The sequence below is a fragment of the Poecilia latipinna genome, unplaced genomic scaffold (genome assembly GCF_001443285.1).
Source record: "Poecilia latipinna isolate Pla-1442-1.1 unplaced genomic scaffold, P_latipinna-1.0 Scaffold440, whole genome shotgun sequence".
NCBI classification, from domain to species: domain Eukaryota; kingdom Metazoa; phylum Chordata; class Actinopteri; order Cyprinodontiformes; family Poeciliidae; genus Poecilia; species Poecilia latipinna.
Genome location: NW_015113056.1, coordinates 329,534 through 349,856, shown reverse-complemented (window position 1 = coordinate 349,856; position 20,323 = coordinate 329,534). Strand labels below are relative to the sequence as shown.

The following is a 20,323-nucleotide window of genomic DNA, read 5'->3' as shown; positions in this document are numbered from 1 at the left end:
AGGATGAGCTGAAGTTTTCTTTAGTGTCGGATGAAATCTGCTAAATCAAAGTCACAGTGCAGCCCCACTGGTGTGAATGAATGGCATCTTCAGGTAGGAACAGCTGTATTTATAAAGTGGCATTACATCCCCTTGAATGTTCATAAACCACATAAAGACATCAGACTTTTTCATCAGGTGTGCCAACAGGTATTAAGGTGATGAAAGCTGCAGAATTTAATGCAAAGTGAACATTACAACCGAAAAATGTTACGAGATCCTTTTGGTCAACACACCAAAGGCTGTAAGACTTTATAGTCGCGGCGTTGTAGCAGATAATTTCCTGCCTGGCATCTTCCCACTTTGATCCAGGCTCCTTCCCCACACAGTCAAATGAGAGATGATGTGACTGCGCTGTTATACGCCGCGCGTGTAGGCTGTGTCTTCGCTTTAAAGAGGAGTTTCAGAACTGAGAAACCTGTCCTGTTCACTTTCTCACGGAAGCTAATTTACCGGCGCTCGCTCGCTCGCTTGCTGGTGACACCGAGGAAAGGGAGCCGCTAAGCTGTTTGTATCACACGTGTTTGTGTTTTGGGGGGAGAAAAAAAGACTGTTTGAAGAGGGAACGGATACATTTTCCTGCTCTCTCCTCCCATTAAACATATTTGTACATTTCATCTCCAATAAAAACAGCAAATCAATCTCATTTGGCGCTCTTCAGAGGGCTCTTTGATGTGAATGACCTCCCACTTTCTGCATCAACTGGAGCCCAACGAACACCCCGCAAAAAAGTGATATTTATCCCACTTTCCAAAATTATTATTTTTTTTTTCCAATGGAAAATCCTTGAAAATTTCATCAAACACATTCTAATCAGGGACTCCTCAGGTCAGCTAATGAGTTGGCAGGAGTGGAGCCCTTTCCAGGCGGTTCTCTTCAAAGGGCCGGCTCATTAGCGTTAGCAGCTCTGATTATGATACTTTCACATGCTCCCCTCACACACACACACACACACACACACACACTTGTATAGAGCTGTGATTAGCTCAGTTAGCATCATTAGCAGCCAAGGTCAGTGTTTGAAGCCGGAGACAGACAGGCTACCTCCTCCTTCCTTCAACCAGCCTTTCAAAATGTCTCCCAGCTCCAAAGTTATATCTCTGCAATTAGACCAGAAGAAAAAAGAAAGGAAGTGGAAAGCAAAGGCATTTTTTTTAAATTTAGCAATAAATTAAAAAATTTAGTTTGTCCTTTTTTGTCCTTTAGCATTCAGGTTTTAATCTGCCAGCATTTCCCTCCGTTGTTCTGTGCAGGCAACGAGATAAATGGTTCTCCACAACTCCACTGAGAGTTAATTAAAAAAGATAGGTGGGGAAAAGTGTCACTACTTTTTGGATTATTCAGCACTCGTTTTGCTCTCAACACGTCTTGTTGTATGGCTCTGTGCAGGGGTTCAAAATGACTCCTGACACTGATTGGACAATTGGAGAGCAAATAAAAATTTTAAGTTTGGTGCAAAATCAAAACAAAAAAGTGTTTCATTAAATAACCCAAAAAATGGACAATTGGCAAACATGATCTACAAATTAAAAAGCTGATTTCTCAAAATGGGAGGACAAGATTGACATTTGCCCCATTCTCAACACCGAGACTTTACTGGGATATTTTGTTTTTGTGACGTTTCTTTAAGAGTTCATTTTAAAATCGATCTGTTGGCTATTAGATTAAACTTTTATGAGGGCATGCTCAAGCAATCTTAAGAGACTCTTCAAAAACAATCTTAAAACTTTTCAGTCACCCACTTTCACTGGCTGAAAAACGTATCACGACATAAGCATTTCATATCAATCAATATCAATAATTATTGATCAGTTTTTTGTTTTAAATATCTGAAATATTGCCAAACTGTTGGCTTGATCTTTCCTGTTTTATCCACAGTTTTCACTCCACACTGTTTATTTTAAGCAGCTCTGAGGAACAGAGGTGAAACTTTAAACTGCTGCTGTGACAGTTACTCAGCAGGTTGTTGCTAGGTAACCACAAGTTACTAGACAAGTTGTTGCTAGGTAACCAAAGAGTGAGGGAGTTAGTTGAGTCCACCAACCTTGCTTAGCTAGCAGTGATACAGATAATGACTTTCCTCTGCCTACACCCCCCAGAATGCTGTGCGGTTTTGTTTTTAATTTTACCGTTTACAATTTTCCTTGTTAAATATTATAATTTTACAAACTGTGACAATAACAGCGAATCACATGCTAAATTTATAGTTTTGTGTAGCACCACTATAATTGCAGTAATCCATTTTATCTGCTATATAACTTTTTCCTTTTCTTATGTTTTTCTTTGTTTAAGAGTGTAATAAAGTTGTTGAACAAAATTTTAATTTGTGTAACATTTCCAATGGATTCTTTGAGTTTATGGGTCATGGACAGAGGAGGGAAGAGTACCCAAAAAATTTACCCACGTAAGATCATCACTACTTCAATATAAATCCAGGAAATTAAGTAAGTAAAATGAGTAAAAATGTATTCTGTAAAAAGTCTATACAAGTACTGAGTAACTGATCGAATTATCAATCATTTCACATTTATAAAACTACATTGTCAACAGGACAAACTCTAAAGTTTTGATATTTTAAGGACCAAAATGACAATAATTAATATAACTAACAAAAAAATAACTAAATCAAGCAAAAAAAGACATTTCAAAACAGTTTCTTTGAATAAAAAACTTATGAAACTTTAACAAAAACTGCAGGTGTGTGTCTGTGTCTGGTGAATCTTTGATTAAAACTTGTTTTTCATTCAGTGGGGAGAAAATCCAGAAATTTTACTCAAGTAAAAGCAGAGATACTTCATAATAAAGTTACTGGAGTAAAAGTAAAAAGTACAGTGTAGTAAATGTACATGTTTTCAAAAGAGTTACTCAAGTAAATATAATTGAGTAAATGTAACTAGTTACTCCCCAACTCTGGTCACGGATGCAGTGGGTTTAACCGAGATCGACTGTGACTGTTTAAGGAGCTGTGTGTAAATGTGTGCAGGAGCTGGAAACATGAATCCAGGGCTTCTATGTGCACGCAGGCGTGACTGTGTGTGTGTGTGTGTGTGTGTGTGTGCTCCCAGAGAAAGCCAATTGAAAAACCTCTCTGTAGTCTATCAGATTAGCTCCATTAGTGGATTAGCCGGATTAGCGGGTTAATTGCAGTCTGCTGCTGCGTTGGTGCGCAGAGGCTAATGACGGCTAACGCCGGTTAATCGCCCGGCAACGAGCTCGTCTGGCAACATGGCGCACACGTCAGGGAAACCAGCGTCCAGCAGCTTCCCATGAGGATTAGCACCTAGACATCACTGCTAGCTAACAGCAACACCTCTTTCGCTTGGCTTTTTTGCCACATTTAATTATGAAAACAATAATTAATGGAACACGATAAAAGCAAAAATATAAAAACAACAATAAAATACATTGCATAATATAAGATAAAGTGATATTTTAGAGTATAAAAAAGGTATTAAAGGAAATTATTCTGTATAAAAATGCATTTCAAAAGAGGTTTGATGATGTTTTCTAAAATTCTAGATTTATTGTGAAATGTTCCTGTTTTATATAGATAATGTTTGTTTTGTCTCTAGTCCAACTTGGTTTAGTTTTTTCCCCACTTATGTATTTTAGTCCTACACTGTAAAAAAAAAAGAAAAAAAAAAAGATGGATTTTACCATATAAATTCTGTGGATGCCAGAATTTTATGGTATAAATATCAAATGTATTTGGTATAAATTATTTGCTATTTATACCAAATTCTACTTTATAAATCCAGATTTTACCATATTGATAAGGTAAAATCCAAAACAACAATAAAATTGTTAAAAATGTAAATCCATATTTATACCATAGAATTCTGTGGAGGCCAGAATTTTACAGTATTTATACCAAATGTATCAGGCTGTTTGGTATTTAAACCAAATTTTACTGCATAGATGTAGATTTTACCACAGTGATTCAGTAAAATCTGTGTTTATGCCATAAAATTCTGTGGAGCTGCCAATATTTCACTGTTTTTACAGTGCATTGTTAACCCTTGAAACACATTTGTTCCCCTTTCTGGTAAAACACTTGTTACAGAAATATGTTAACAAACAAATCCTGTAACTCAAACAGTGCAATTAGTAATTGGACAGTAACTCCTGTACGAGAAGCCGTCCGGCTCTGCGGATCAGCACCTTGAGGCAGATGTATAAACAAAACCAAAAATCAACCTCAATCACCGCCGCTGGAGAAAACGAACAGAAAAAGACGATCAGTCCAATCTGCGGCGCGTCTGGCCGTTAGGATGCGGCGTTTGGAGCCGAGCGGATGCCGTGTTATTGATGCGGTAGCCAATGAGGTCTGACACATGGCTTCAGGACAGGAAACGCCAGGGGTTATGGGTAAAACGGGTGTTAGCAAGCGTGAGCCGAAAACGCACGTTGCTGGCATGCAAAGAAAACGAGATGGAAAGCGTGTCCACGCGCGTACACACTCTCCATATATTCTGTGGGCACCTCGGCCTCATTAAGGGGAAGTGGAGGGCTCCCTGCTCATCTTTTAAAGATAAAACAAAGTGCTGTGATGTCATACCTCATCAACCTCCGCTGAGGAGACGAGAAGCACTTTAGTAGAAAGAGCAGAGTGTGCGATCGCCTGAACGCACAGACCTCCCTCTGACACTCGCTCGTGCTTTTTTTCCTCTTCCTCACAATCGTGGCGGCAGCGGATGGTGGATGAGGGATGCATGTTGGTTCGGGGCTAAACATGATATCTCCTTTCCCCAGGGCCAGCCAATCAGAACAGCCTGCCAGGGAAAAACAGCAAAAGCACTCAAGATTGGCCAGAGGAAGACACACTCCTAAACACATACATGCTAACATGCACATAAACCTACAAAAAAAAAAATATAAAAACACTCTGAACTCCTTTAAAAACAGCCATTCAGACAAAGAAATGCATGAGAAAGACCCGGAAAGTTGCTGGAAAATTAGCATGTATATCTTTTTAGAGTGTATATCAGCTACCAGCAGTATGCGAGAACAAAGCTGGGACTGTGTGTTCTTAGAGTTGCACCAGTTTCTGCTGGGGGTTGGTCCTTAGGGTGGGAGCTGGGGGGTACGGAGCACAGGAAGTAAGCACCTGGGGGGGCAGCAGTCAGGAGAAGCGCCTAGAGGTCCAGGGCAAGACACGATCGCTGCTACCGGCTCTGTTTTACGGAAGGAGGATCCAGGGGAAGCGTTTACAGGGGAAGCAAACCCCCCTATTAAAACCACATTGGGTTTTGAAGACAGTCGACACAAATCAGCGCAAGAATTTCATGTTTTTCACAAGTTGTTTCTTGAACCCTGATGGTGCTATGAGTGGTTCCCCTTGAGCATAATTTGGTCACAAAGACATGAAACTGCTGTGTTGTCTAGACAAAGATAAAGATGAAGTAGCCTGTTCTTTTCTTAATGTCACTGAAACCTGATCAAATATGTCAAAGGAGGCTTATTGTTGCAAAATTCAGATTTTGCAAGTATTTTGTGCCAAGCGCTTAAAAACCCACCCAAACTGTGTCTGTGTTTAGCTGTGTCTCTCTCCAGGATGGAGCCATTGATTTTTTGTGTTTTCATAATTCCCTTCATAAAGCCGACTTGCTCTTTTTACAAGCCAGCACTGCAAAAACACAAAATCTTACCAAGTACTGTTGGTCTAGTTTCTAGTGATATTATCTTAGTACTCCTGAAATAAGACAAATCTAACTTACAAGTAACTGTTCAGCAAATTATAGCAGCTTGTTTTAAGTGAATAATTACTTAATATTGACAAAAACAATTACTAGTTCCATTGGCAAATTATTTAACTTATAACAAGGGAAGAATGTCTTGTTACAAGTGAAACAATCTGACTTTTTAAAAAATCAATTTTAAGCAATTAGTGACACAAAACTTGCAAATATGTTTTGCTGAAAATTTACTTGTTTTTATCTTATTTCAAGTTCAAGAGTACTAAGAAATTTGCACTAGAAACTAGACCAACAACACTTCCAAGAGTTTGTATTTTGGCAGTGTGTGAGTACCTTTGTTGTAAGTCTGGAGTCTAAAAGAGGTGGACTGATTTTGACTTCTTCTAGGCGCAGTGATCCTTAGAGAAAACACTGAGAAAATGTAAAAAAAAAAAATCCTTAAACTAGCTGTGATGTGTTTTACTTTACTCTGTTTCTGTTGGAGTTATTCCTGTAGATTGACTTGTGAACTGTCTTTGTTCTACTTCCTGGATAAAGCCATTGATGGAGCCATTTCTCCCATTAACTTTCTGTTTCTTTCTTCTTTTTTTCATTGAAAGTACACCTGGGTTACGGCTTCAGTGTTTAGCTTTGTCTCTTTCTTAAACTGAACATTTGGCAGACCAATTTCTGTCATTAACATTGTGTGGCCTCTTTCCAGTAGAAAGTTCTCCTACATTAGTGCAACATCATTATTTTGTTAAAATAAGAAAAATAAAACTTTTTCCAGATAACATGTTAAATATATGAAATATCTTGATGATTAGATCAAATATGCTCCTTTTCTGCAATACAAATATAGTCAACTTTAATTTTAAAAAAAATACAGGAACATAGCTAGCAAGAGCTACATGGGTAGAGATATCTAGCTAGCAAGAGATAGATACGTAGAGATAACTAGCTAGATAGGTAGAGACAGATGGGTAGAGATAGATACGTGGTAGCTAGCTAAAGATAGCTAGCTAGAGCTAGATGGGTAGAGATAGCTAGCTAGCGATAGATATGTAGATAGCTAGCTAGCAAGAGACAGATATGTAAAGATAGCTAGCTGGAGCTAAATAGGTAGAGATATCTAGCTAGCTAGAGATAGATACGTAGAAATAACTAGCTAGATAGCTAGAGATAGATAGGTGGTAGCTAGCTAGAGCTAGATGGGTAGAGATAGCTAGCTAGCTAAAGTTAGATATGTAAAGATAGTTAGCTAGCGATAGATAGCTAGAGATAGTTGGGCATAGATAGATGGACGGACCGACATGCGTATTGGTAGTAAAGTACACAATAAGTCATGAAATTTGGAACAAACTATGAAAAGCATGAAGTGGTATTTCCTACACTGAGGTGGGACACTTTTATTTTTAATTTCTATTTTTATTTTTGTCAAGAGGTTTGTTTTCCTAACAGGCATTCAACCATTTCACGGTTTAGTGAAAGAAAACCTATCAAAACTCGACCGTCAGTTTGGGAAAGTTCAAATTTGTGAATTTAAGAGCGTTATCCGAGTCAGATCATCAAACCGACGCTCAGGTGTAGCAGGCTGACGGAGGATTAGAGAGAAGCGACTCCTCCGCTTGTTTGAGGAGTCGACTCCACCACTCTTCGATTTGCCTCTGGGTCTCACTTGGTTGTTGACCCTCTCATAGATCCTGACAGGAGTCTGCGCTCACTTTCCGTTACATCATGTCGGCATGCAGACACCAACAAACAGATAAATAAAAGCCTCAGAAGGCGGCCGGATTCTCCTCTCCTATTGTTCATCACGGTTACGTATAATTAGGCCGCACATCAGTGATAAAATAAATAAAACAGAGACCCAGGAGAGAACTGGGATGGTTACAGACTGTAGGATGGGAGGATTTGGTGGTTGCAGGGTCATTATAGGGTGTAGTAAGAAGCGGAACAGGGGGTGGGGCGGTGGGGGTTGAGGGGATTTTGTGGGGTGTGTTGGGCGGGGGGGTGTGAAGCTTGGAGGCTGTGGTGCGGCGGGGGCGAGGGTTGGTTGGGAGGGGGGTATCAGTGGGGAATGGTGTCAGCTGCAGAGGCAGCAGGGAAAGCCGACATCTTAATAAAACAGCCTCGGGCTAAATCCCATTAAAGGCCTCAGAGCCTGTTACCACTGCTGGCCAGGTATCGCACACACACACACAACAAACCCAACACACTCCACACACACACACGTCAAAATTTAGGCCTGTGCACACAACCGCTCACACACACCGGAATATATTATATATAGATCCATGTGTCCGTCTCTCTGTCTGTTCCTGTCTGTCCATGTGTTGAGCTTTTTCTTTGTGCTCGCTTTTTTTTTTTTTTTTTTTTGGGTCGGTGTGCCCTTTTTTTTTTTTTTGCAACTGTTTACTCCAAATTACAAAATAAGCTTAATAAAGCCCAGCGAACAAACACTTAAAGGTCTATTGTTGGAAACGCAGCAATCCAGTTCGCTTCACTTTAAACTCAACTTTAAGATCCAGAAGAGTGAGCCGGACTTTGACTTGGCCGTTCTAGCAGATTAATATGCTTTCCTCTAAACCAAGGCTGTCAAACTCATTTCTATTTTGGGCCAAATCAACATTATGAACGCCTCAAAGAGCCGACTGTGGTAAAATGTGTTTAATAAACTTCTAAAACTTGAATAAATAGTCGCCTCTGCTACTTCTTCTTAAAGTTAAATAATCCTAAACATCATTTCACATTGATGTAATTTGGCAGAATACAAACTATGGGAAAGGTTTCTGGCCTTAATCCTCTGAGGTCAAAGGTCACCATTTTGACTTTTCCCCTCAGAATTTTGACTCTTTTCCTCTGAATTTTGATTTTTTTATTTCTTCAGAATTTTGATTGTTTTTCTCAGAATTCTGACTTTTGATTTTAAGAGATTAAAGTCAGAATAATTCTGGTGAATTCCTTAAAAAAACACATCATATGGCCCGCAGGCCTCCAGTTTGCCACGTGCTCTAAACCTCTGCAGCTTTAGCTGAAGTTCAAGATGAAGTTAAAGATGACGTCTTCTAGAAGAGACGGCATTTATATTTATATTTATATTGAGAGTGACGGGAACCTTATCCATGTTACTGATATGATCTGGTCACCATGGTAGAGTTGTACTCAAGTAGTACTACTTCAACATACTTTTTATTCAAATTAAAAGGTAGCACTTTAAAAAATTACTCAAGTAAGATTAAAAATAATTTGGTAAAAAGGCAACTCAAGTCCTGAGTAATCAATCATTTATTATTTAAAAATTGCATCATCAGATGTTGTGTGGAAACTTTGGTATTTTAAAGACCAAAATGAAAATATGTTTTTAAATAAATAACATAATTACAAAGTAACAAATTCAGGCCAGAGAAAAAAGTTTCTTTCAATATAAAACTTATGAAACTTTAACAAAAACTACAGGTTTTGTTTTTCATTCAGAGGGGAAACAATCCAGTACATTTTTTCTAAAGTTACTCAAGTAAAAGTAACCAGTTACTACCAAACTCTGCTGGTGTTCAGTTGTTTTCAACAAACTCTTGGAAACTGGATCAACTTTGACATAAGAGCTTGTTTTAACGAAGTAAATACTACATCACTTTTTTAAAGTGCTGGTTCTTCTGGCAGACATTTTTCTCATTAACTTCTTAAGGACTCACTGACTTAAAATTAGTGCTGAAAAGTTACTTGAAAGTAAGTTTTGTCTTATTTTCACATATTTGCACAATAAGATAAAAAATACTTTGTAAGATTTAGTGTTTTTGCAGTGCATTAAAACAGGTTTACCAACCACCAGAGTTGGATAGTAACTAGTTAAATTTACTCAGCTACAGTTACTGGAATAACTTTATTTAAAAAAAATACTTTTAGGAGTATTTCTACTACGCTGAAGTAATTTTATTATGAAGTATCGCTTCTCTTACTCGAGTAACATTTCTGAATTTTTTGTTAATTATATGAATTATTGTCATATTAATTTTTAAAATACCAAACTTTATATTCTGGTTTGTCCGATAATGTAATTCTTAAACATTAAATGAGTGATAATTTGACTAATTTATATTTCAGTAAACTTTTGACCAAATACTTTTTTACTCTTACCTAGATGGCTACTTTTTACTTTTGAGTCATTTTTACTCTTCCAGAAATTTTCTACTGAATGAAAAAACAAACATGTTTTAACCAAAAATTCAGACACACTTGCAGTTTTTGTTAAAGTTTCATATGTTTTCATATTAATATTATTGAAAGGAACTGATTTGTAAAAATGTTATTTTGCCTGATTTTATTTTTTTTGTTACTTACACAAATTATTGCCATTTTTATCCATAAAATACCAAAATTCTCACTAATTTTATATTCTGAAGATGTAATTTCTAAATATTAAATGAGTGATAATTCAACCAGTTACTTCATACTTTAGACTTTTTTCCCCCCAAATACTTTTTTACTCTGAATTGGGTAAAAATATGCTGAAGCAGTTTATGTTTTGCCAACCTGCACGCAGCTGCCTTTAACTCCGAATAACGCAGAAAGGAAAACTGGCGCTTTCTAAAGTGAGAAAAGGAAGCGACAGTGATTTCTGCTGCGGCGCAGATCAGCTGCGGTGGAGATTTGTCAACGATGGCAATTCCTCCCTGGAGCACTACAGACGTGCGTATGATGAACAGTATCTAAACTGTCCTCTGAGTTTTTATCTACACATACGCCCTGTGATTCTGGGCTGGGATCCAAGCGAGCTGGCCCAAATGAAACACACGCTCACACACACCCTGCATGTGGCGGTGGAGGCGTTGGGGGTGCGGGGTGTTGATATGAAAGACGAATCTATATGTCCCAAAGTTGAAGTTCAGCCTCTGTCTGACAGAACACACAAGTTCCTGTTTTAGTAAACTATTGTTTTGACAGGATGTCACTTCAGTTCTGCAGAGTGTGTGTGAGAGCGCCGAGCGCCGCGCCTCCTCTTTATCTCAGGCCTAAGGCTACTGTCACTGAGCCGGGGGGGAGAATGGGAGACCGAGGCAGGCAGACAGAGGCGGAGAGAGAGAGAGGGAGAGGCAGGGAGATACGGAGGTAAAGGGAGGGATAATTCACTTGTCAGCTGCCTGATGAAATGCTATTTTAACTGAAGCTGCTAATAGGAGCATTACGGGAGTTCAACAAGCCTCAGACAACTTGCACATGGTGAGGTCTGCATGCGTCCCATCAACACAGCGAACTCTGCTGCTGCTTCTTCTTCTTCTTCTTCTTCCCTTTATGTGAAAAAAAAAAAACAGCCTCTGCCAGGCTGAGCAGGATGTGGGACTCCACCCTGACGAGGTGGAGGCAGATTTCAAAACAACCTGCTGCATCATTCCTCGCGTTTAAACGTTCTGGAAAGGAGGATTTGTTCAACTTCTTTTTCAACCTTTAATGCGGTGCAGCGATGATTGGTTAAAGCGTCGATATTTCAAACATTTTGATCCATTTTAAAATAATGTTTGGATTATTTTAACATTTTAAACATAATTTAAGAGGTTTGCATATCATCTTGTAACATGATTTAAAGTATAATCACTCCTCCCATCGATTCATTGTTTTAATTAGTGTTTCAGTGACGATAAAAGACATAAATTGTTCAGATTATTTCCAGTATTTTCTTCTGAATTTGTCTTTTTGTATTCTTTCATGACTTTTATGATTTGAAGCCGTTTTAGTTGAGGCTATTGGCGCCATCTTGACCCAAACTCCCTGGAAGAAGTTTGTTTTTTATGTGTATTTATTTATGTGACGCAATTAAAAAAGAAGCAGGAACACAGGCGGCAAATGAAAAAGTGTCTCATTTTTAGTGTATAAAAATCATGCAATTCTATTACTGGAAATATGTAACATTTTGTGGCTTTAAGTCTATAAAGGTGAAATAATTCACAATTTAAAATGATCCCAGACTGAATTTATTTTCTGATAGGCAAATTTTCAAAAATGCTTATGTAAATCAGCGGTTATGACTTTTTTTTCCCCCTAAAAGCTCAAAGTAAAATCTTGATTTACATCTTCAAGTGAGAGTTTAGGTACAACAGAAATGATAAAAGTCTCAGTCTGTGAGTTTGTGAAGGTCACAAACGTACAGTTATAAACTGAAGGTGCAAAAAAAAAAAAACACATTTTAGGGTCAATAAGTGCCAACAAAACATAAACTTTTCAGAATATAAAATAATTTCCAGTTTGACAGAGAATAAAAACTTAAATTTGTTTAGTATGTTCATTCAATTCAAGTTAATTAGCTTTTACTTCAGTCTTTAGTACTGAAGACATTATTTTTTCATTCAAGATTTGTTTTAAGTTTACAAAAAGGAGGGAAAATATGCCTAAACACTTCAATTATTACAAGTGTGAGTTGTAAACATCATATTTGATTCCTCCAATTGAATTTTCCTAAAAATGTTGTGTCAGAAACGAGCAGATCTTTCAAAAGGTTGACTGCGTTTCTGCAGCTTTAGCAAACACTCCCATGCAGCATCAGCGCAGCAGCTAGCAGTACTGTCCACCAACATTACCGTATTTCAAAGGGACATCTGAGACGTGCACACACACACACAAGCAGCCACACACACTCACTCTCACAGAGAAAGGGTTAAGAGAGCCCCGAGGCCAAGTGATTTACGCAAGAATGGGCTCAATAGTTCCTGTCTGCTTCTGCATCAGTGTGTGCAGATGTGCATGTTCGTGAGAGTGTGTGTGTGTGTGTGTGTGTATGTGTGTGTGTGGCTTTGGTATTTAAATTGGACAGTTCTGTACAAAACTCCAGCCTCCACATATTGAATTGCATTACAGCAATATTGTGCAGCATTATTAGCAACAAATCTCATTACTGTGTCTATTTAAAGAATATTTATAATCATTTTCCTCATTCCAGTGGATCAATAGCACATATTTTTATGCTATTTTTCCATATTATCAACAAAAGTTTGTTTCTTTTTTAAGTCAAAAGTGTACATGAGTAACACCTGAAGGCTGCACTGTCTGACCTGAGCGTAAACCGAGAGCGAAGTGAGAGTTCATCCGCTTCATTTTTATGAAAATCTAAACGAAGCAGGCAATCAGACGGCCACGCATCCGGTGCGTGTTTTGCTCTGGGACTGAAAAAGGAGCCTGAATGCCATCTAGCGGCCGCAGAGGGAGCTGCGGCGATAGAGGCCATCTAGTGGAGTAAAATTCATGTCAACAGCACCCCCTGCAGGAGGAAGCGGAAACTACACGCGTGGTTTTGGCTTCTGCATCAGCTGAAAGCTTACTTTACTTTAACCAGGAATGCAACACTGAGCTACAGTTTCTGTTGCACCATAAAGCCCTGGTTAAGATTAGAAATGATAAAAACACAAACTTACTACAGGTTTTAAAAAAAATAGAAGAGAAAGACGATATTTGATGATTACAAGAGTAAATAACTTCAAATTGTGTTGCATCTGCTCTGGTTTTGGATCATTTTATTTCCTTTTATGTTTCTGTGCAGTGATTCATACATAATAAGTAAAATATTTGGGGGTTTTATATGGTGAAATGATTTATGAAGGGGTAAATTAGTCTAATTTAAAGAGGTGGATAGGAATAAATATAAACCTTGTGCTTCTGCCTGCACATTTTCAGTCAAGTTGTTTAGATTGTTGCAGTGTTTTTAGTTATTTGATGACTGACTCACTGGATAAATGAGTAAGATCAATAAATGAAAAAAGATTAGCAACATTCTGTCATTTTAAGTCATTTATTTGGTCATTTCTGGTGACTGAGGAAGTAAATAAAGATAAAGGTAAACAAAATAAGCAATCATTTATTTATTGCATTTCTGAAATTCATGTTTGCATTTCAGAAATCTAAACATGAATATCCCAGACATGCATGCAAACTAAATTTAAGAACAGTGAAGTCTGGTTTTTGCGGTTTTGGTGACTTTTTCTGCAGAAGAATTTTCTTGCAGACTAAAACTGACTTAACTTTAACATTTTAAGTTAATCTGATAACTCTTCTGCAGGTAAATGCTTCTTCTGCATTGACCTGCAGTAAAATCCTGTTGGTCATACTTAAGATTACTTGATATTTATTGCTATAAGACGAACTTTATCCTTATTGGTTTGTGAAATCTGCCCTGGTCTGCAACATACAATGTGAGATTTTCCCCTTCCTGCTCCTAAATGAACTTATACCTCCCAATAAAACAATCAGATCCCATTATCTGCCATCCTCTAACAAATGAGCAGGAAGGGAAACTTGCTGGCAGAGTGCTGAGGTCCCAGCGGCCATCAGCATTCAGCTGGTGAAGGGAAAACAGGGACGCTGCAGAGGCCTTCACTGCTGAGCCGGAGACCATGGAGACTGACATGTCATCCTCACACACACACACACACACACACACACACACACACACACACACACAGAGTTTAAAAGTGGGAGTCTGTGAGGATGTGCATTGACTCAAGGTGTCTGTCAGAGTGTGTGTGGAGCCGTGGATCTCCTAATTTAGCCTCTAGAGAGCTGAGACGTCGGGGTGTCAATCTCTCTGCGCCGCTTTTTTCCCCACTTAACTTTTTAACCGAGTTTCCTTCTCTTTGCAATCCTCCGTATTTATAGCTGCCGAGCCTGGAGCAGACACGTATGTTTGCAGGGGTGTGTGTGTGTGGTATTTACCAACATTAAACTCTTTGTCTCGTGTGTGTGTGTGTGTGTGTGTGTGTGTGTGTGTGTGTGTGCGTGTGTGAGAGAGAGAGAGCTGCACAGCTGTTGATATTGTGAGGGTTAGGGGTTTGGTATTTCAGTCAATTTCCACCGAGACGAAGATGAAGCACGGCGAGGGAGGGAGACAGAGGAAGTGTGGAAATCGCTGGAGGAAAAAGAGAGAGCAGAGGAAGAAAGAAAGACGAGGAGGTGAAAGCGATGAGGAGGGAGGGACGGGGATGAAGGAGGGGCGGATGAGGCAGGATTCTGGCCGGGTGAGCAGCTCTGAGACTAATTAAGGTGAGGGCAGTGGCAGAGAGGAGGTAATGATGAAGAAAAGGATTTACTCCCCACTCTCTTCCTCCAAGACACGCAGCGCTGCGTCTCCAAACCAGCCGAATTAATTCTGCCACAGAACATAACGCAGCTTTAATTTCTACTGCAGGAGAAGTCGACTCAAAGCGACGACGTTTCGGTTTGACTTTCTGACCTGAAGGTCAGCGACTTCAGAAGGAAAACAAATCAGATTCTCTGTATTTTCTTCCCTCAGAGCAGAGGTCACAAGTCCAAACAGCTAACTTTGACCCGACTCCTACAAAATAACATTTTACAGCTGCACAAACCTTTACAGATACCTCTTTTTAAAATACGTTATATATGGAATCTGTGTGTTTAAATTTATAAAACAACAAAGGAGAAAGTAAATGACAAACTTCTCACTGCAAAAACACAAAATCCTTCCAAGTATCTTTGGTCTAGTTTCTAGTCCAGATATCTTAGTAAACATGAAATAAAACTAACTTCAAAGTAACTTTTCAGCCAGATAAAGGCGATTGTTTAAGTGAATAATTCCTTAATATTCATTTTCTTTAAGTTATTTTACTTGTTATATTTGCACTAGAAACTAAACCAAAAATACTTGGTAAGATTTTGTGTTTTTGCAGGACTGTTGGTGAATATATCCAGATGTTGCATGAAAACTTACTATTTCTTAAGTACTTTGAAGTTTAAATACATTTTTATTTATTTTTGCCAAACCTATTAAGATGCATCAAACGTGTGGCTCAGGAAACTCGGAGGGAAAAACTATTAAAATGTTTCAGTTTCGTCCCAAAACAACCAAAAGCATCCATGGATTTGACCAGAAAGCCGAGAAGCTAAATGTGACTTATTTGGTGCTTTTAATGACATTCAGAGAAGCTTTCAAATGAAACCAGTCATTCTAACTCATGCACACATTCACACGCTAAGTGGGAAGTGAAAGAAAGATGATACAAATAAAAAATTAGACAGAATGTGAAAAAACTGCAGCTGCTGTCAGGTAAAAGCGTTTTTCTTGCCGACACATTTGTTCTTATTTAGCCACCTGGGCAGCTACAAGCAGGTAAACATGACTTTAACGTCCTCCCTGCAAAAACACCAAATCTTACCAAGTAGTTCTGGTCTAATTTCTAGTGCAAATATCTTAGAATAAAACTAAATTAAATTAAAAGTAACTTTTCTAGAATATATAGGAGCTTGTTTTAAGTCTATAATTCTTGAATATTGGTGAAAAAGTTCTAGTCAGTCTGGTGGGATGTGAAATAAACACCTGTTGAATCTTCATTATCACCATTTTAATGACATAAATGATGCACTGCAAAAACAAAATCTTACCAAGTAGTTCTGGTTTAGCTTCTCGTTTCGTCTTATTTAAAATAAAATAGGAGCTTGTTTTAAGTCAATAATTCATGAATCTTGATTACATTAGTAGATTATTTCACTTGTAACATGGAGAAAATGTCTTGTTATAAGTGGAACTAGAACTTTTTCATCAATATTAAGGAAATATTTACTTAAAACAAGCTCTTATTTCTCACTGAAAAGCTACTTTTAAGTTAGTTTCATCTTACTTCAAGTGTCTTAAGATGTTTTCACTAAAAACTAGGCAAAAATAGTAGGTAGGATTTTGTGTTTTTGCAGTGCGGACTCCTTCTCTGTTTAGAATAACATTAATTCATCCATTGCTCTTATATTTGACTTCATGAGTCTAGTAAATGATTCTGTCTAATCTAAACTGTGGGATTTCAAAATGTGTCGCTGTACCTCAAAGTTGGTCATCGCTGTTGATTTGTTGTTAAAAAACCTTTGTGACTGACAGAAGACTTGATCTTTCTCGTCTTTGCAGCGTTTTGCGACCTGAAGGAGGGAAAAAAGCAGCAAAGTTGTAAACTCTGTTTCTGTTCTGCAGCTCTGGATCGTTTGGTTTCTTCTTTTCATCCACTGGACGTTTGCTTTTAACGTCTGAATGTGGTTTTAAACTCACTTTGAGTCTTTTTTGTGATTTTAAAACATAAATATCACACAATTAAAACATGTTTTTTTTTTATATACAAGTACAATTTCAAAATAATTTCCTCCGTACTCAATTTAAAGGAATCGTTAATTAATGAAAGTATTACATTTTATTTTGATTAATATGCAACATTTACACATTTTATTTTGATTTACCGTGTTTTTCTATTCTGTGTTGATTTATTTTATTTCATGTTCCTTTTTACCATGCATGACATTCATTTATTTCAATTTGTCTCATTTTATTACAATTTAAATGTTTTTTTCTTGCTTTTTCCCCCCCCGATTATAAACAGATTTATTTATTTCACTTTATTTAATTTTAATTTATTATGTTTTCATTGTCTTCTTTCCTTGCAAAAACATACATTTACTTATTTGTGAATTTTTATTTCACTTTATTTTCTTTTAATGTAAATGTATTATTGTTCTTATACTGCCGTTTTTCACACATAAACATGTATTTTTATTTATTTATTTTATTTTATTTTACATGTATTGTGGACTTTAAGGGTTCTTTTTTCACTTATTCTATGAATAAATATAAGTTTATCCATCTGTTTATTTATTGAATTTTCTTTTACATTTACTGTATTGTGAGTTTAAGTTTTTTTTTTTTCATTTATTGACTTTCCTCCATGCATAAATATTGATTTATCTACTTATTTATTTTTAGGTACTGAATCAACGACTAATTAATTCAATACTTAAAACTCTTTATCTCATTAGTTTAGGTCTGTGGGATTAATCTGGCTATGTAACGTTTTCTGCAGAGCATCACTAATGTGACATTCTGACTCCTTCGCCTCCTTCCTCCCGTTCTTTGGGGCGTCTTTTCTTCCCCTCCGTTCTTCGGGGCGTCTTTTCTTCCCCTCCGTTCTTCGGGGCGTCTTTTCTTCCCCTCCGTTCTTCGGGGCGTCTTTTCTTCCCCTCCGTTCTTCGGGGCGTCTTTTCTTTCGTGGGCCAATATGGAAGCTGCTGCAGCTCCACATGAGGCCTCCTGTTCCGTCCCGTTCCCGTCTCCCAACGGCAAAACATCTCTTTCTAAACGTTCGCTTCCGCCCACACGCATCCAGCATCTGCCACTCGCTGTGTTTTGGTGTCTTGTAGGAAATTAGCATACAGTTTGCAGAACCAGAGTCACTTCCTCTCTTGTTGCCTGCACCTGTCACTGCCTGACTAGAACTGTGAGGCTTCGGTGTCTCCTCAAACACAACCAAACGTCTCTCGTCACACACACACTTTGAGTGGTTTAATTTTGTTGGCAGAGGCTTGGATCCACACCTGAACAATCAAAAGAAGGCGACGCAGCAAAATTAAACTGTAAACTTAAAATACTTCAGACTTTCTGTTGAGAAAATGAAAGCTTTAAAGAGATCAGATCGGGATCACAGCAGAGACGTTGTTTGTGTTGGTCCTTGTTTTCTTTCAGTTTAGATTTTTCTCTCATGTTATGATGTATTTGTAATAAATCCTGGCTGTCAGGATTCACCTGAATTGGAGGATCTGGATGGATTAGCAATACAAAAAAAAATTTCTGCATCAACAAAAAGACAACCTTCATAAATTTCCTCCATTTAGCACGTAACCAGTTCACGAGGCGGCATCCTGGAATTACATGACTGGATCATGTAAAAAAATAAAAATCACCAATACAAAGTCTATTTTTTTACTTTTTGCATTAATTTATTTTAGATGTTTTACAAGGATTATAAACTGCGTTCACGGCTATTTTTGAAAGGCAGGAGTAATTCTGCTGCTGCTGTCTTTAAAAATCCTGAATTTAAGAATCACCTGTGCTGCTACTCACACAGCCGTCTGACAGCAGGAAGTTTCGTAGCTCCAGCCAGGAGACAACGGATCAAACAAAGTAAACAAAAATACTAAAAATTGGTTCAAAATTAGAGAAATTTTCAACATATTTCAAGACTTTTCTGTCTCAGTTGAAGAAAAACATCCTCACAGCATAATGCTGCCACTATCATACTTTTGTGTTAGAAATGATGCGCTCGTTTCATTTTGGTTTGACCAAACGTAACCTTCAAATGTTTACTGCATCACCTACATGGCTTATAAATGTTAAACTTCTCCAAATTCCAAAAACATTGGAAAACAATCGTCCTAACTACATCAAATGTTGTTGAAGTGAGCATCTACGTGTCTACTAGTGGAGGTCAGGAACATGGCTGTTCTGTCATTTATCAGAGAGACCGCATCCTGCATTGTCTTGATAATAAGAGAATGTGGATAATTTTCAGCATGCCACAAACTGAAAATATACGACTTTAACTGTTTATTTGATTCTGTTAAATTACGATTTATCTGTTGACTTAAGTTTGCTTCACTTTGACATGCAGATGTAGGGAAATCATTTAAGAGATAATAATGAATATACGCTCAGCCGGTATAGTTTGGGGGTTATTCTAAACCCTGACGGGTTTTATCCACAATCATGAAATGTAGAGAAGCATCTCAATCAATTTCTCTTTATTTGCTGCAAATTTTGACTGTCGTATTTTCCGCAGAATAGAGCGAACTTGATTATAAGGGGAACTGTTAATACATGGCATATTTACGCTCCTTTTTCATATAAAGCCACCGAAGTATTTGACGCTTTCCAACTACGTCACTTAATCATTCAGGCGCCTTGATGGACGTCGGAAATGAAGGACGGGAGTGTTGAACACAGAAACTGGTTTTCCAAAGTTGTTTTTTCCAGTTTATTCATGGTTTCTTCTTGTTTAAATCTTACTAATTTGTCTGTGAACGTAACACGTCTGGCTGGGGCTCATAGACGTTGATATTTATAAAAGCTGGAAACAGCTAGCTTAGAAACCGACCCATATCTCCTCCCTCCTGACATGTTGATCAAATTACCGACTCTCCCTGAATTCACACCACATGATTTATGTCACTATGTCATACACAGCGTTTCCCCTTAAACCAGAGCAGCATTAAAAACGTAAAAAAAGACGAGATGCTAACCAGTTTTTTCCATACATGCTAGGCTACATGACGGTGGAGCATTGACTCCATGGTTCCCGACGGTTTGACCTTCTCCACAATGTGATATTTTATATATTTTTAATTATACTTACTTCTAAAGTAAGTATAATTACTTTATTCTTCTTACCTTATAAAAACTGTTCACTGCAAATCCGCGGTTACACCGAGGGCTGACGGTCATTGTGATTAACGGCTGCTATCCATCGCCGCCACATCTTTCCTCTTTAAAGGTTATAAAATAAAATGACGAGTTTGGTTTCTATCCTTGTCTTTTTCTGTAGCCGACCGCGCAGCATCCTGTGACCATCTTTAAAGTGAAATCAACTAAATAAAAGCGATATTAGATGACAGATGACTAGTTTAAAAGAAGCACTTTGGTTATTTTGCCGTCCGTCATGGCGGAGTGGGCGGAGTTATGAAGCCCGTGACGTCACGTGAAACAAATTGGTCAGGAAAGTCGGTCGGTCAAAGCACAGCGTGTATTACTCCGCTACGCTCCTGACTACTGTAACTTAATGTAACTAAAACATTTTGACAAATCGTCG

At 37.9% G+C, this 20,323-nt stretch overlaps 1 long non-coding RNA gene across 1 annotated transcript; it reads right to left on the bottom strand.

The window, feature by feature from the left end:
* Positions 1 to 2,901: 2,901 nt before the first annotated feature.
* LOC106951092 (uncharacterized) lies at positions 2,902 to 20,183 on the bottom strand. The gene is made up of 3 exons (XR_001425748.1): positions 19,906 to 20,183; positions 16,524 to 16,616; positions 2,902 to 4,811 (listed from the first exon to the last, which is right to left on the bottom strand). It is a non-coding gene; the product is annotated as an uncharacterized LOC106951092 (long non-coding RNA).
* Positions 20,184 to 20,323: the final 140 nt, after the last annotated feature.